Genomic DNA, 17839 nt, shown 5'->3' with positions numbered 1-17839 from the left:
CGGCGAAAAAAACGGATCCGTTGCATAAGTTTTTCTCATGCGGCCCATCCATTTTTGACGGATGCGGCTTGATACTGAGCATGCGCAGTGCAAAAAAACGCATCCAGCGGCCGGATGCGTTTTCTGCGTTTTTTTCGCCGCACAAAACAACGTGCCAGGCAACGTTCCATCTGGCCGCCGCATGGGCTAAATATGCCGCATCCGGCAAAAACCGGACGCAAGGCCATGCGGCACAATACAGCGCTAATGCAAGTCTATGCGGGAAAAACGCAACTGGCAGCAAAAAAAAACGGTTGCGTTTTTTTTGCAGAGCGCCGTATTGTGCCGCACTGCAAAAAATGGATGTGTATAAGCATCCTAACATTGTTCTGTTCATTTTAAGTTTCTTGGGTCTCAGCTTTATGCTTGGATATGGATTTCTGCAAGAGCAGATTTCGCAGTCTGGTTAATCAACTTACAAATTAAAAGGGGCTGTCCGGACTTGTGGTGAAAGTCTGTAGTCACTACGTAACTGCAGTCTTCTGAATCCTTAGGCTATGTGCCCACGGGACAATGTACACGCGGATTTTGCCGCAGAAAACCCATGGATTTATCTTGATTTTCTAGATAAATCCACAGGTACTAGCAAGTACAGACACTCCCAATGTTACCCTATGGGATTTGGGGAGTGCTGCATCAATGCTGCAGTATGTGCGGCTGTGGATTTCCCGCAGCCGCATGTAACTGCACGTCACTTATTCATGCAGAAATATCTGCGGAATTTCCGCTCCTCCACTATGGAGATACAGGGCGGGAATTCCGCAGGAATTCTGCACGAAATCGGCACGGTTTCCGCAGGTTTACTGCAACAACTCCACAGATATACAGCAGCAATGGATAGCTGCGGATTCCGGGGAGCAGCTGCGGTAAACCTGTGGACAAACCTGTGGAAATATTCGCGGGTACATTGTCCCGTGGGCACATAGCCTTACAGCTCGCACACTGCTCGCAGTCAGGATTCTCCAGGTGAAAATGGGCGGTATCACGACCACAAGTATGTGATTTTTTTTACACTTCCGGCCACATTACGACTAGACTTGCTCTGCCTCGCTCAATTCCCGGGCACCTGATAGCATGTATACAAATTACAATTTTGGTCACATGACTGACAGCTCTCGTTGGCAATGCTGGAGAATCCGGACAGTGTGCAGTGCACAAGCTTTATTAAAGGATGGAGAAGTCAGCAGTCAGTGACTGCAGCTTTTCCCAAGACGTCCAGACACTGCCTGTAAGAACTCAATTTACTACATTATCTTTTACATCACTGAGAACCTGAAATGTGAAAATCCTCTTTTAAAACATTTGAGTTAGGTCACATACCCCTACACTTGGGAGGAAGCTGTGAAGAAGTGATAAATGCTATTTATCTACAAAGTAAGTTCTCATGCTTCCCTTATTTTTTTCTTAAAGTATATATATGTGGTATTTGAGTAAATATTAAGAGCCACCCATGGAGTGTCAAAACAGACACCGCTGAAATAACGCAGCTAGACTCGGAAAGCGGCCTGTGGATCAAGCAGCACGAATCGGATGACAGGTACCTTTTAATACACAGCAGCCAATCAGAAGACAAAGGTGCAGAGCAGTGTGCCAGCAGAATCATCAACCGATGGAGACAAAAGGCATCTCTGACTCCCTGTACACACTGAATTAAGCAACCATGGATCACGGTTAAAAAGAGGAGCTTAAAAGGCATTGTCCATTACTCGGAAACCCCCCTCTATATCTCTATGTTCCCCGAAAGTAAGATAACTGCATTTAAACTTACCAAAGTTCAGCACTGGGTCTCCTGGGAATTGCCTGACATTATTGTCACATGATCTCTGCAACCAATCAGTGCCAGTTTCACTTTCCCTTCCTACAGACATATCAGACATTTAGAAAAAGTGAGAGCAACCTCTGCTCTTGCCGGATGTTAATTAAGAGGGGAGTGTGAAGCCAGCGCCAATTGGCTGCAAGCATCACTTGACATGTAATGTGATGTGATCCCCAGGATAGCCAGTGCCGACGCCAGTAGTGTAGAACTACTTTAAATAAAAATGCACCGAGGAAAATAACAGGTTAAAATTCCTACCTGGTAAAATAAACATAAGTTAATTTGTCAACATACTCCTATATATCCATGATACATTTATCACATGATCGTGCAGCCATAACGGTCACTATTCAGTGTTATAAAAGGAAAAAATGCTGTAACACTGAGACCAATTCAGTGTCTGAAAAATGTTGAACATTTTGTGAACAAGTCGTCTCAGACAGATTACATTTTCTTACTACAACATCAGAATGCAAGAGAATCACAGTGAGGAGTGGTATAACCGCTCTGGGAATGGCACTGTTACACCGAGCGGTCTGACCTCCAAAGTTAGGCTTTTTTTTTTTTTTTTTTAAAGAAAGTGTAACAGTACCATTGCCCTTTGCAGAATGAGTGCAGAATTCTTTTTCTACGGCACAAGGACCCTTCCTTAAGCACCTTGTATTGGGACTGGAGTGCAGTGTTCCCTTCTCAGCTTCTTCAACAAGAACTGTATACCAACCATCAGTCTTGATGAATTGGCCCATTACCTTCACCGGGCACCTGTGACACTTTCCTGATTTATAGCTATATAGAGAATCTAATTTCTGTATATAAACACTGACCAAGCTATAATGACTTTTCACTCCACTCAAACAAACTGAGGTACATGGTGGCACGAAATTATGGAGCAAAGTCTAAATGTCGTACAGCAAATAAGACAATTGTAGAGCCAAAAGTTCTCCAAGTTCACATTAACATGAAATCAGACATGCGGAATACGTCATGGAGTTCTTGAAAATCCTGTTCTACTTTATACATTAACCAGCCACAAACCAGTCTCCACAAAAGACCAGTAGGGAAGGGTGAGGGATACTAAACATCAAGATGGCCAAACTCGAAAATGATCAGATTTAACATACACATCAAGGAAGAGCAATTCCAAGTAAACTATAAAAAACAAACATTGGTAGGAACTAACAACATTGTTTTATATTTAAAATAACTATTCTGTTCAATTGTAAAGTAAAAAAAGACAAGTGATACAATAAGTAAAACGCTTCCAAGGATTCAGACCAGGAACACTCACAAATCAAGAAGTCATTAGTGGGGGTCAACAGGAACCATGAATCAGATGGGGTGGATTTTCCTGTATGTTTCTATTCCTCTGGAACGTAATCGGACACTTTACATCCTGCAACTGGGTCACCTTTTTCATGTTTTTATGCCTTCACTTTCCCAATGGTCAAAGGATTTACTTATTGGTAACTGTAATGTCTAAAAACACAGACGACAACATCCACAGCTGAAATAAGGGGATACATTCTGGAAGGTTCTGTTCAGGGCAATAGAAACTTAATGATGCCCTTGACACTTTTACGCTGTGTTGCATATTTTTAGCTACAACAAAATTTATTTTTGTAAACTGCAGCTAAAGTGTTGCGCTTTTGGCATGAAAGAAAGAAAAAAACCCCAAGGTGGCCATAATGTGTGAGCACAGTCTAAGGGGTACTTCACACACAGCGAGATCGCTACTGAGATCGCTGCTGAGTCACGTTTTTTGTGACCTCATTAGCGATCTCGCTGTGTGTGACACTGAGCAGCGATCTGGCCCCTGCTGTGAGATCACTGCTCGTTACACACAGCCCTGGTTCGTTTTTTTATTGTTGCTCTCCCGCTGATAAGCACACATCGCTGTGTGTGACAGCGAGAGAGCAACAATCCTGAATGTGAAGGGAGCAGGAGCTGGCGTCTGACAGCCTGCGGTAAGCTGTAACCAAGGTAAACATCGGGTAACCAAGGTGGTTACCCGATATTTACCTTCGTTACCAGCCTCCGCAGCTCTCACACTGCCAGTGCCGGCTCCTGCTCCCTGCACACGCTAAGTTAAGCGGTGTGAGCTGGTAACTAAGGTAAACATCGGGTAACCATACCCGATGTTTACCTTAGTTACCAGTGTCCGCAGCTTCCAGACGCCGGCTCCGTGCAAGCGCAGCGTCGCTTGCACGTCGCTGCTGGCTGGGGGCTGGTCACTGGTCGCTGGTGAGATCTGCCTGTCTGATAGCTCACCAGCGACCATGTAGCGATGCAGCAGCGATCCTGACCAGGTCAGATCGCTGATCGGATCGCTGCTGCATCGCTAAAGTGAGGTGGTGTCACACACAGCGACAACGACGTCGCTGCTACGTCACCATTTTCTGTGACGTTGCAGCGACGTCCCGTCGCTGTGTGTGACATCCAGCAACGAGCTGGCCCCTGCTGTGAGGTCGCCGCTCGTTGCTGAATGTCCAGCTTCATTTTTTTGGTCGTCGCTCTCCCGCTGTGACGCACAGATCGCTGTGTGTGACAGCGAGAGAGCGACGAAATGAAGCGAGCAGGGAGCAGGAGCCGGCAGCTGCGGTAAGCTGTAACCAAGGTAAACATCGGGTAACCAAGGTGGTTACCCGATATTTACCTTCGTTACCAGCCTCCGCCGCTCTCACGCTGCCAGCGCCGGCTCGTGCTCTCTGCACATGTTGCAGAACAGCGACGCGTGTCGTTATGATCGCTGCTTCGGCTGCTGTGTTTAACAGCTAAGCAGCGATCATAACAGCGACTTACAAGGTCGCTGCTACGTCACAGAAAATGGTGACGTAACAGCGACGTCGTTGTCGCTGTCATTTAGTGTGACCCCAGCTTTAGTGTTCAGTGTTTGGAGAGTCATGAGAGTACTGTTCTGTGAGCGTCGTATATATTGATGCCTTCCATTAAGCCCGTAGACTGCTCTGGGTGCACACTAGAAGCTCTGCACCTCTCCCTGTTGACCAGCGCACTGCTGAGCAGCTTCGAGCAATTGCTGAGGGTTCCTCCTTGAGTAACGATAACGAAGTATGTGTTCTATAAGTATTTCACAAGATTACACAGCACACAGAGATAGGACTCACATTTTTCTGTCTTTAGCCAAAACCCAAATTTAACTTCTTAAATAGTTTTGGGGACTTCGCCTCTATAAAAACCATTCCAACAGTATAGAGTTTAGTGCCTGATAAACTGCTTTTAGTACATCTATAAATTAGGGAGTTTTGTTGCACTTTTGGGGTGCCCATAGACTCCATACACCATTACGCCCCCCCTCCATTTGCTATCTGAGGACTCTCTCTGACCCAGATTGACAGCGCTCACTTTCGCATAGCGACTGGAACTCAATTCACGGTACAGAGCCCAGTGCGATCAACACTGTCCGCACGGCACATACACATCGTGGGTGCAGGTATTACCCAATTATTGTTCAGTTTGCTTAAAGGGAACCTGTCAGCAGAAATTTCCCCTAAAACCTCACAGATTCCCCCTCTGCAGCTCGTGGGCTGCATTCTAGAAAGGTCCCTGTTATTATTGGGCCCCCTTTCTGACCAAAAAAAAGAGTTTATAAAGAGGTACCTTTTTGGCTTCGGATTCTATAAATCAGACACGGGGGCGGGCAGCCTGATGGCCGTTATTCTGCCCCCTGGTCCTGTATGCCGCCCCCATCGCTGATTTCCATACTTTTGGACGCCGCCCACTGCTCCAGCCATCCCCGCGCATGCCCAGTGCCAGTCTCACGGGACTGAGCACTGTGACTGCTGGTGACGTGTGCGCAGGCAAGTGATTATGGGCGGGACTGTGACTGTTATCAGCAAGTACCCGCCCATAATCTCGTGAGCGCGCAAACCTCTCCAGCGTCACACTGTGCTCAGTGTAGATGCTAGACTGTATGGGCTGCTTCCAGGTATGACATCCCTTTGTCACGTGATAGTATTTTGAACACGCCCCTATCACGTGACAAAGGGACGTCATACCTGGAAGCAGCCCATACAGTCTAGCATCTACACTGAGCACAGTGTGACGCTGGAGAGGTTTGCGCGCTCACGAGATTATGGGCGGGTACTTGCTGATAACAATCACAGTCCCGCCCATAATCACTTGCCTGCGCACACGTCACCAGCAGTCACAGTGCTCAGTCCCGTGAGACTGGCACTGGGCATGCGCGGGGATGGCTGGAGCAGTGGGCGGCGTCCAAAAGTATGGAAATCAGCGATGGGGGCGGCATACAGGACCAGGGGGCAGAATAACGGCCATCAGGCTGCCCGCCCCCGTGTCTGATTTATAGAATCCGAAGCCAAAAAGGTACCTCTTTATAAACTCTTTTTTTTGGTCAGAAAGGGGGCCCAATAATAACAGGGACCTTTCTAGAATGCAGCCCACGAGCTGCAGAGGGGGAATCTGTGAGGTTTTAGGGGAAATTTCTGCTGACAGGTTCCCTTTAATTCTCATCGTTTTTAGCAGTACATGGTTCTGTGTATACAGGACTGGGGCTCCTGAGAACAAGGCTATTCTATGCACACAGAACAATCATATTAAAGATGGTTCAGTGCACATGAAAGTGCAATTATCCTGTCTTTATAGGCTACTACAATGTCGATCGGTGGTCGGTTAACAGCCATGAATGAGAGTACAGTGTGAATGTAGCCTTATAGGTGATATCTTCTCTGATTGGAGTTCTTTCTCTCCTTTGTTCATCTGGTTCAGTTATCAGGGTGACCTGCCATAGCTCGTTCCTGCAGACTTTCCTCTTCTGCAGAACATCCCCACACAATGCCATGAAAAATAATGACATTATATTGACTCCTGTATAAGTGTTCTCCGATGCTGTTCCCTAAATAAGCTCCATATCGTGCCCCTAAAATAATGGCCTTTCATCGAACTCCCTGAACAAAATATAATCTCTACCCTGTCTCTCACGATACATGGCATATACACTACATTTTTCTACAAAAAACTGCAACCTCACTGACCCCCTTATATACTGTGGCCACACACATTTTGGCTCGTTAGTACCTGTAGCATGCTACAACTAAGGATCATTAGTGATCTGAATCAAGGCAGATGATCGACTAAATGTGTCTTTGTCTGGAATGTGTTTATCAATATTCATTAAAGCCTAAACAAGATTTTACGACTATTGGCGCTGGATTTTCCCTTTGCCTGTTGAATCCACTGCCCGAACACCTATAGGTGGTGCGCGAGTTGGACTTTGGCTCTGCTTATTATTGGGCTTGGTTGCACAATATAACTGCAATGTTTCACAATATATTCTATTTATAATAATACAGGTTACAGGAAACCTGACAGCGGATACATGCTGCACATGATTAGGGCAGCATGTATCAGGCACTGGCTGCATTATTTCATCCAGACATGTTTGAAACGCTAGATCAAACAAAGCGACATATGTTGGATAACCATTGCATCAATTTAAACCAGAGAAACAAAATGGTATAACTCCAATATAATTCAAAATATTTTATTTTTATTTCAAATTTAAAAATCAAGACATAAACAAAGACAAAAACAACATTCACAGCAGTAAATCCTCAATAGAAGGTGGGCTGGTATCGTACATGAAAAGTATATGAAAAATTTACAAGCACATGTCAGCAACAGTTGGTAATAATATTTCATCCATAGTATAGAGGGAAAAATGCACCCAAACATCTACCAGGGTTTTAATAGTTAATCACCCTCCATAGAGGATGGTATAATCCCTAAAAAAGTATTGACATCCCTTGGGACAGGCAGGTGTTGCGGTATCTATCTTACCGGTCAGTATATGGTTGGTTTTTGATGTCAATACTTTTTTAGGGATTATACCATCCTTTATGGAGGGTGATTAACTGTTAAAACCCTGGTAGATGTTTGGGTGCATTTTTCCCTCTATACTATGGATGAAATATTATTACCAACTGTTGCTGACATGTGCTTGTAAATTTTTCATATACCGTATTTTTCGGACCATAAGACGCACTTTTTTTCCCCCAAATGTTGGGGGAAAGTGGGGGGTGCGTCTTATGGTCTGAATGTGGCTGCAGGGAATGTGGGTGCTGCGGTGGAGCGGGTCATCGGGGGCACGAGCAGGCTGTAGCAGCCTGCCGTGACCACGTGGACCCGCTCATTTAATATGCACGCCCATCCCCCGCCCATCATCCCTCAGCGCTGAAGCCGGCGCTGACATGTGGGCGGGATGATGGGCGGGGGATAAACAGCCGGCTCGCATGATCACCCCTGGCAACTACCTCTGCCTCTCCTGCTGCACTTTCTTATGGTGGTCTCCAACTCTCTCACACCCCCCGCCCCAGTAACAAGCATGGTGGAGGAGTTGGTTTGCTCCTGTCCGACCAATGCTCCTTTACACCAATTCCTCTACCACCCTCTGTCACGCTCCCCTCTTTTGAGGTGCACTCCTTACGCATCTACGCCCCCTCCAACCTTCAGCTGGCTGTCATTTACCGCCCTCCAGGGCCAGCCACTGCCTTTTTTGACCATTTCACCACCTGGCTACTACACTTCCTTTCCACCGACATCCCCACCATCATTATGGGTGATTTCAATATCCCCATTGACACTTCCCACTCATCTGTCTCCAAACTTCTAACACTCGCTTCCTCCTTCAGCCTCACCCAATGGTCTTCTGCAGCTACTCACAAAGATGGCCACACGCTGGACCTCATCTTCACTCGCCTCTGTTCCCTATCTAACCTCTCTAACTCACCTCTCCCCCTGTCTGACCACAACCTACTCACATTCTCTTCCCTCTCTTCTCCAAGTATGCAACCCCCCCTCCACAAATTTTCATACCCTCGCAGAAATATCAAACACATTGATTTACACGCCCTTTCTCAGTCCCTTCTCCCCCTCACAGACATTGCATTTCTACATGATGCAGATGCCGCTGCAACTTTATACAACACTACAGTCTCTGCAGCTCTCGAATCAGCTGCCCCCCTCACACACACCAAAACCCGCACAATCAACAGGCAACCCTGGCACACAAGGCAGACTAAAGAACTTAGACGGGCTTCCAGAATTGCTGAGCGCAGATGGAAGAGGTCTCATTCCACTGAGCACTTCATTGCATATAAAGAGTCCCTCACCACTTTCAAGTCCACACTCACTGCTGCAAAACAAACCTACTTCTCATCCCTCATATCTTCTCTCTCTCACAACCCTAAACAGCTATTCAACACTTTCAATTCTCTCCTCCGTCCTCCGGCACCACCTCCCTCTCCTCTCATCTCAGCTGAAGACTTTGCCTCTTTCTTCAAGCGGAAGATTGACAACATCAGAGCAAGCTTTGGCCCACAATCACCACAGCCCCTCATCATAGCTACTCATCCCTCTTCCTCCAAATCCACCTTCTCCACCATGACAGAAAACAATCTCTCCACTCTACTCTCAAGATCACATCTAACCACCTGTGCACTGGACCCGCTCCCATCGCACCTCATCCCCAACATCACCGCAGTCCTCATCCCAGCCCTAACCCATCTCTTCAACCTATCACTAGCAAGTGGTGTATTCCCTTCATGCTTTAAACATGCCTCTATTACACCCATCCTCAAAAAGCCCTCCCTTGACCCATCCTCTGTGTCAAACTATCGCCCCATATCCCTTCTCCCCTATGCCTCAAAACTACTGGAACAGCATGTCCATCTTGAATTGTCCTCATACCTCTCCTCCTGCTCCCTCTTTGACCGGCTTCAATCTGGCTTCCGACCACATCATTCTACCGAAACTGCCCTAACCAAAGTCACCAATGATCTACTAACCGCCAAAGCCAAGCGACACTACTCTATCCTCCTCCTCCTGGACCTGTCCTCTGCCTTCGACACAGTAGACCATTCCCTCCTACTACAGATTCTCTCATCTCTGGGCATCACAGACTTGGCCCTATCTTGGATCTCCTCATACCTAACCGACCGAACTTTCAGCGTCTCCCATTCTCACACCACTTCCTCAGCTCGCCCCCTATCTGCCGGTGTCCCTCAAGGCTCAGTTCTTGGACCCCTGCTGTTCTCCATCTATACCTTCGGCTTGGGACAGCTCATAGAGTCCCACGGCTTCCAGTATCATCTCTATGCCGATGACACACAGATCTACCTCTCTGGACCTGACATTACCTCTCTACTAACCAAAATACCACAATGTTTGTCTGCTATTTCATCCTTCTTCTCTGCACGATTCCTAAAACTTAACATGGACAAAACAGAGTTTATTGTCTTTCCTCCTCCTCACTCACCTCCTCCAACAAGCCTTTCCATCAAACTTGATGGTTGCTCACTCACCCCAGTCTCACAAGCTCGTTGCCTTGGAGTAACCCTCGACTCTGCTCTATCCTTCAAGCCACACATCCAAGCCCTCTTCAACTCATGCCGATTACAACTCAAAAATATCTCCCGGATCCGTGCTTTTCTTAACCAAGAATCTTCAAAAACATTAGTGCATGCCCTCATCATCTCCCGCCTCGACTACTGCAACCTCCTGCTCTCTGGCCTCCCTTCCAACACTCTTGCACCCCTCCAATCTATCCTAAACTCTGCAGCCCGCTTAATCCACCTCTCCCCTCGCTACTCCCCAGCCTCGCCACTCTGCCAATCCCTTCACTGGCTTCCCATCGCCCAACGACTCCAGTTCAAAACATTAACCATGACATACAAAGCCATGCACAACCTGTCTCCTCCCTACATCTGTGACCTAGTCTCCCGGTACCTACCTGCACGCAACCTTAGATCCTCACAAGATCTCCTTCTCTGCTCCTCTCTTATTTCCTCTTCCCACAATCGTGTACAAGATTTCTCCCGTGCATCCCCCATACTCTGGAACGCTCTACCTCAGCACATCAGACTCTCCCCTACCGTGGATAGCTTCAAGAGGAACCTCAAGACCCACCTCTTCCAACAAGCCTACAACCTACAATAGCCCTCAGCCCAGTAGACCACTGCGCAACCAGCTCTGTCCTCACCTATTGTACCATCACCCATTCCCTGTAGACTGTGAGCCCTCGCGGGCAGGGTCCTCTCTCCTCCTATACCAGTCTGTCTTGTACTGTTAATGATTGTTGTACGTATACCCTCTTTCACTTGTAAAGCGCCATGGAATAAATGGCGCTATAATAATAAATAATAATAATAATAATAATAATAATAACTACGGCCTGGAGTGATCATGTGCGGCTGTATTCACTGCTCCCCGCGCGTCATCAGCGCGGGGAGCAGTGAATCAGTGAGTGTACAGTACTCACTGTTCCCCGTATTTTTCTGCATCGCTCGTCCTTCCGTCTGTGTCAGCGGCAGCGCCGCTGATTGGAGCCGTCCCCATTACCCTGCTGGATCGCGATCATCTCCTGTGTTTGTGCCGGCAGCTGAGTGGAGACTAGCGGCCGCACAGCGATGACGTCATCGCTGTGCGCACGTGTCCACACGCAGCGGCCGGGACACTGGCACAGACACAGGAGATGATCGCGATCCAGCAGGGTAATGGGGACGGCTCCAATCAGCGGCGCTGCCGCTGACACAGACGGAAGGACGAGCGATGCTGCAGGGAGTGAGGTAAAGTGAGGGGAGTATGAACATTTATTTTTTTTATGTGCCACAGGATGCGGCCATACACCAGGATGGGGGCATATGATGAGCCGGATGGGGGCATATGATGAGCCGGATGGGGGCATATGATGAGCCGGATGGGGGCATATGATGAGCCGGATGGGGGCATATTATGAGCCGGATGGGGGCATATTATGAGCCGGATGGGGGCATATTATGAGCCGGATGGGGGCATATTATGAGCCGGATGGGGGCATATTATGAGCCGGATGGGGGCATATGATGAGCCGGATGGGGGCATATGATGAGCCGGATGGGGGCATATGATGAGCCGGATGGGGGCATATGATGAGCCGGATGGGGGCATATGATGAGCCGGATGGGGGCATATGATGAGCCGGATGGGGGCATATGATGAGCCGGATGGGGGCATATGATGAGCCGGATGGGGGCATATGATGAGCCGGATGGGGGCATATGATGAGCCGGATGGGGGCATATGATGAGCCGGATGGGGGCATATGATGAGCCGGATGGGGGCATATGATGAGCCGGATGGGGGCATATGATGAGCCGGATGGGGGCATATGATGAGCCGGATGGGGGCATATGATGAGCCGGATGGGGGCATATGATGAGCCGGATGGGGGCATATGATGAGCCGGATGGGGGCATATGATGAGCCGGATGGGGGCATATGATGAGCAGGATGGGGGCATATGATGAGCCGGATGGGGGCATATGATGAGCCGGATGGGGGCATATGATGAGCCGGATGGGGGCATATGATGAGCCGGATGGGGGCATATGATGAGCCGGATGGGGGCATATGATGAGCCGGATGGGGGCATATGATGAGCCGGATGGGGGCATATGATGAGCCGGATGGGGGCATATGATGAGCCGGATGGGGGCATATGATGAGCCGGATGGGGGCATATGATGAGCCGGATGGGGGCATATGATGAGCCGGATGGGGGCATATGATGAGCCGGATGGGGGCATATGATGAGCCGGATGGGGGCATATGATGAGCCGGATGGGGGCATATGATGAGCCGGATGGGGGCATATGATGAGCCGGATGGGGGGCATATGATGAGCCGGATGGGGGGCATATGATGAGCCGGATGGGGGGCATATTATGAGCCGGATGGGGGCATATTATGAGCCGGATGGGGGCATATTATGAGCCGGATGGGGGCATATTATGAGCCGGATGGGGGCATATTATGAGCAGGATGGGGGCATATGATGAGCCAGATGGGGGCATATGATGAGCCAGATGGGGGCATATGATGAGCCAGATGGGGGCATATGATGAGCCAGATGGGGGCATATGATGAGCCAGATGGGGGCATATGATGAGCCAGATGGGGGCATATGATGAGCCAGATGGGGGCATATTATGAGCCGGATGGGGGCATATTATGAGCCGGATGGGGGCATATTATGAGCAGGATGGGGGCATATTATGAGCCGGATGGGGCCATATGCCATGATGGGTTATATAGCAGGATGCGGCCACATGCCAGTATATAGCAGGATGCGGCCATATGGCAGGATTACGGTGTATAGCGGATGAGGGACATATACTGTATATACCAGGCAGGGAGGATCATTACCAGGATGCGGCACCTTAGTAGAGAATTTGAGGACATTACCCCCATAACAGTGTCAGCAGCAGATCCTCGCCCCATGACAGTGTGCCATGACCACATTTTTTGCCTAAAATTTTATTTTCCTATTTTCCTCCTCTAAAACCAGGGTGCGTCTTATAGTCTGGTGCGTCTTATAGTCCGAAAAATACGGTACTTTTCATGTACGATACCAGCCCACCTTCTATTGAGGATTTACTGCTGTGAATGTTGTTTTTGTCTTTGTTTATGTCTTGATTTTTAAATTTGAAATAAAAATAAAATATTTTGAATTATATTGGAGTTATACCATTTTGTTTCTCATGTTTGAAACGCTGCAGCATTTCAGAGAAGATACTTTGATAACTGGCCAGGAGCAGACAGCGCTGCAGACTACAGGCAGGTCTGCTTCAACCCACTCCCTGACAGTAGGTGACCAGTAAATGCCTACATGCACACATAAGCAAAGACCTACTAATCCAGGGCTGCCGGCTGCCTGACTAGTCTACAGTGCTGTCTCAGGCTCAGGCAGACAAACTAGGTTTTTCCTTGAAATGCCGCAGTGTTCAGTGCCAAACATCTCCAGCTAAGCTAATACAGTACAGTGAGCTCCCTCCACATGCAGCTGATGGCGGATTATGTTACATAGCCGACATCAGTGTCTAAAAGCAGAGGCTGGAGCTGAGCTCTGATTGCTGCTGTTTACCATTTAGATACTGCTTTTTTTTTAAAAAATCTCTAGGGTTTAAATAGTGTGGCTGCAAGTACTCACGTGAGTTGGCTCCCATCAGTTAACCAATCTTGATGTACTAATGGGTTCCAATGGCAGCAGGGGTGGGGGGGTGGAGGGGGGGGGTTTGCTGAAGGTCCCCACCGCTACCATCTTTGTACTCCTGTGAGCTCCCTACACACTGTAGTTTTGCAGTATGTGAAACAAGCAATCCAACAATTGCAGGTTCAAATCTCTCAGGTTTAAAAAAAAAATCAAGTAAAAATTTTTTTTTTTTTTATACAATATCGAAGAATCCATATAGTTAACACCATAGAGAGGAAAAAAAAAACCAACAAAAAAAAACGCCTGAATTAGTTTTCCCGTCATTATCACTTCCTTAAATAAAAAGTGATCAAAAATCATATGCCCCCCGAATTGCTATCAATAAAACAGCCTACTCATGACATCAAAAACAAGCAAATGTAAAAATAATAAAAAAAGGTTATGGGTCTCAAAATGCAAACATGCACCAATAATTTTTTTCCTTTAACAAATGTCTGATTTTCTTTCCTATCATTTAATTTAAAAAAAAAAAAATCCTATGCAAGTTTGAAATCTGTATAAATGATAATCAGCGTAAATGACTTGACAGTATGTTTCTATAGGGGAGTACAATTAGAAATCATAATGAAGACCAGAAAAAAAAAAAAAATCACTCAAAAAGTTGAGAAATTGCAGTTTTTTCTTGCAATTTCATCACACTTGAATTTTTTTTTTTACTGATTTTCAGTGCATCGTATGATATAATGAATGATTTCATTCAAAACTACAACATGTCCCACAAAATATAACCCCTCATACGGCTATGTTGGAGTAAGAAAAAAAAAATCAGTCTGATCCTTAAACAGGGTGGGGCAGGTCTGGCTATTCTCCGTGACTACAGGGGGCTTTTACAGTCATTTTCAGTGATGGAACAAAGCAAGGTACAAGGCATATTCTCTATTACAACGTATGGGCAGCATTAACAAAATCTGAACTGTTCTGCTACGTTAACACCGAAAAAAAAATAATACTAAATTGCACAACATTTTCCTATGGAAATGGTTAATCCGCTTATATTTGTAGATCAGTAAGGCATCATCAGTAAATAGCGCAGGGCAGATTTCCAAGTCAAATCTTGGGTTTTAAAATCAATTGTACCAGATGATGGCGAGAAGACCCTTTCATCCAGCGCCACAGTCTGTTGTGTAGAAATGAGCTCATACAGTAGTCGGCCCATTTATTATTGAACAGCCTAAAAGGACAGATGAGTGATTAAGTAATGCACCAAGGAGACTGGACATCACCAAGCAGACGGACACACATTTCACTGCACTAGAACAATACCAAAAAGGGTTTACTTGATGCAGACACATGAAGAAAAGAGAGAAATGCAGCTAAACTTACAATAATGCAAAGTGTGACATGGAATTAATAATACAGAAATAGCCTGTTTGATATTTTTTATGACTTATCACTGAAAAGCACCACCCAGATGACTCGAGGGGTAATTAGCATGTTGTACATGTGTTCTCTAAACAATACAAAAATGCAGTTTATGTTCAGAATCTGAGGCATCCAGTGAAATGCAGGACTCTAATGGTAGTGGTGCTGGGATGGGGGGGGGGGGGTGTGGAGGGAATCAAGGAAAAGTTCCCATTTAAACCGTTGTCATGAAAGGGAACCAATCACCAGGATTTTCGTAAATAACCTAAAGCCAGTGCTATACTGGCACTATCAGGCTGATTCTATAGATACCTGTAGTGGTCAGCTCGGATGTTTAGGTTTTGAAACCCAAGAAAATAAAGTTTATAAAATCGGCAGCTTCTTGAGTGACAGCAGCTGAGAATCCGATAATATCTGGGGTATTCATAGTTATCACCTCCGCCTGTTTGTATAATACTTATGCTAATTCTAACTATTCATTTTTTCCCTTGCAGGACCTATGTGAGGTCATACCCATGTGACCAGAAGGGGCGGGGCCTCAGCCAAAAGAAAAAGGTTGCTTTGTGGTATTAGCTTTGTTGGCTGAGGCCCTGCCCCAGAGTGTAACTGTATTGTTGCAATGCACACGCCGATACATGTAAATGAAGTGTAGCTTTAAGTAGGCCCCTCAAAACCCGGGCCCGGGGCGACCGCACCCTCTTTACACAAGCTGGTAACTGTCAAATAAGCATTTAAATGAATGCTCGTTCCAAATTACGGGCCCTCTTTAGAATGCTCACTAATTAGGAGTGTGGGTAAATATGCTGGCAATCACCCACATTAAATTAATAATTATCGACAGCACATCATTCTGAAAATGTGCTGCCGATACCGATAATATTTTGTGTGCACAGAATGATTGCATTAATGATCATTCGGGATGCCAGGCCATTAAAACGACAGCTGATCACAGATGAAAAGGTTTAAAGGGCAGTGGCTGCAGAACATGCTGGTGCTATATAAACTGCAATGATGACTATTATAGCTTTGATGATCACTTTGGAAATAAAGCTGTGCCCTTGCCGCAACCCACCGATCACGTGATACAAAACTGGTGATGTCATTTTGTTGACAAACACTAATGCATTGTGTAATCAATATATATGAAAGGAAACTAGTGGGATCCAGTATAACGCAGGTATGCTGGCGAGTCGGGGGTTATTTGTAACACTGCTACCTGCGCCTGCGTCTATACATCTGGAAGACAGTGAAATTACCTCCTATGCTCGTTATCGCACAGAGGAAAGCAAGGAAAAAAAAGCTTACATGAGTGGGTGTCAAGTAATTATCTTACCCACATGAATTCAGGAGAGGAGGAACATTGTGAGGAGAGCAGAAAGCTCAGCACGAGCGCTCTGCCTGGAACAAAGCACCCCCACCCTGCAGAAAGCAAAGCGGAGGAGAAAAGGCCTAGTGTGCACACATCACACAATCAATACAACCATTTTTAACTCGCTAGGACTGGCTCTCATTAATATTACAAGACTGTATAACATGACAGTGCACTAACCAGCCGAGAGGCAAGACACAGGATTCGCTGAAAAGTCATCATCAGATATTTATGCAAAATGTGTTGGGTTTTATAACCAAACTATTTGCAGAAGTTGCACCATACTACCCCCCACCAACAGAAGAGAGGAGGGCTGGACCGAGGGTTTCTGAATCCATTAACTGAGCTGTTAAATTATTAATATTTTACAGAACACCATTATCAAGCTCTTCCTTGCAGTCAGTGAGTGAGAATATCACAGTTTACAGACTTCAAGCACAATGGGCTATATTCATAGAATCACAAAACCATTTTAGTAACTCGCCCAGCTAACAAGCAAATAAAAAGGTTGATCAAAGAAAAACCTGCCAGTTGAACAGTTTGGACACCGGACTGACGCGTTTCACTTACCTACATTGCTGCAGTCTATCAGTATAGAAGAGCGCACTGTGCTGCGGAGGCATCCGGGACCCTGGGCAGGTGAGAGGCCTGCAAGGGTCTCTAAAGGAAGGCAAGATTCACTGACGGCAAACAAAGATACTGAAACTCGTCAGGACATTAAAGTCCATACTAATGTTGTACAACTTATTACTCAATTAATGATTTTTTTTTTTTTTTTTACAACGAATAAATAAACAGGGAAAGCCTTTTGGCAAACACTGGGGGCTAAAGAGCAGCTCAGTTAAGTCTGTGACTTAGGTGGGAAGGCATTTTTTTATTTCTTTCTTTAAAAGGCAACCTGTCACCAGGTTTTTGCCATATGAGAGCAGATAGATGTAAGGGCACAAACCCCGACTCCAGCGATATATCACTTACCGGGCTGCTAGCTGCAGTTTTCATAAAATTACCTTATCTTCTGCAAATCTGCCAGTTTTCTGAGTGACGTACACTGTGCATAGGCAGAAAACTGCCAGTCAGGGGAGAGAGTGAGTGTGAGGGGTGTGTGTGTGTGTGTGGTGGTTTGTGTGAGGTGTGGTCAGTATGTCAGGTTGGAAGATGGGGGGGTTGTGATGAGAGGACAGTTTAGAGA

General features: G+C 46.5%; 1 protein-coding gene across 5 annotated transcripts in view; it reads right to left on the bottom strand.

The window, feature by feature from the left end:
• The window catches only part of LOC142303845 (casein kinase I), a 121774-nt gene that overhangs the window by 78259 nt on the left and 25676 nt on the right, over positions 1 to 17839 (bottom strand). The window lies entirely within an intron of this gene.

Source organism: Anomaloglossus baeobatrachus, chromosome 4 (assembly GCF_048569485.1).
Source record: "Anomaloglossus baeobatrachus isolate aAnoBae1 chromosome 4, aAnoBae1.hap1, whole genome shotgun sequence".
In the NCBI taxonomy this organism is placed as follows: Eukaryota; Metazoa; Chordata; class Amphibia; order Anura; family Aromobatidae; genus Anomaloglossus; species Anomaloglossus baeobatrachus.
This window is presented reverse-complemented; position numbering and strand designations above follow the sequence as displayed.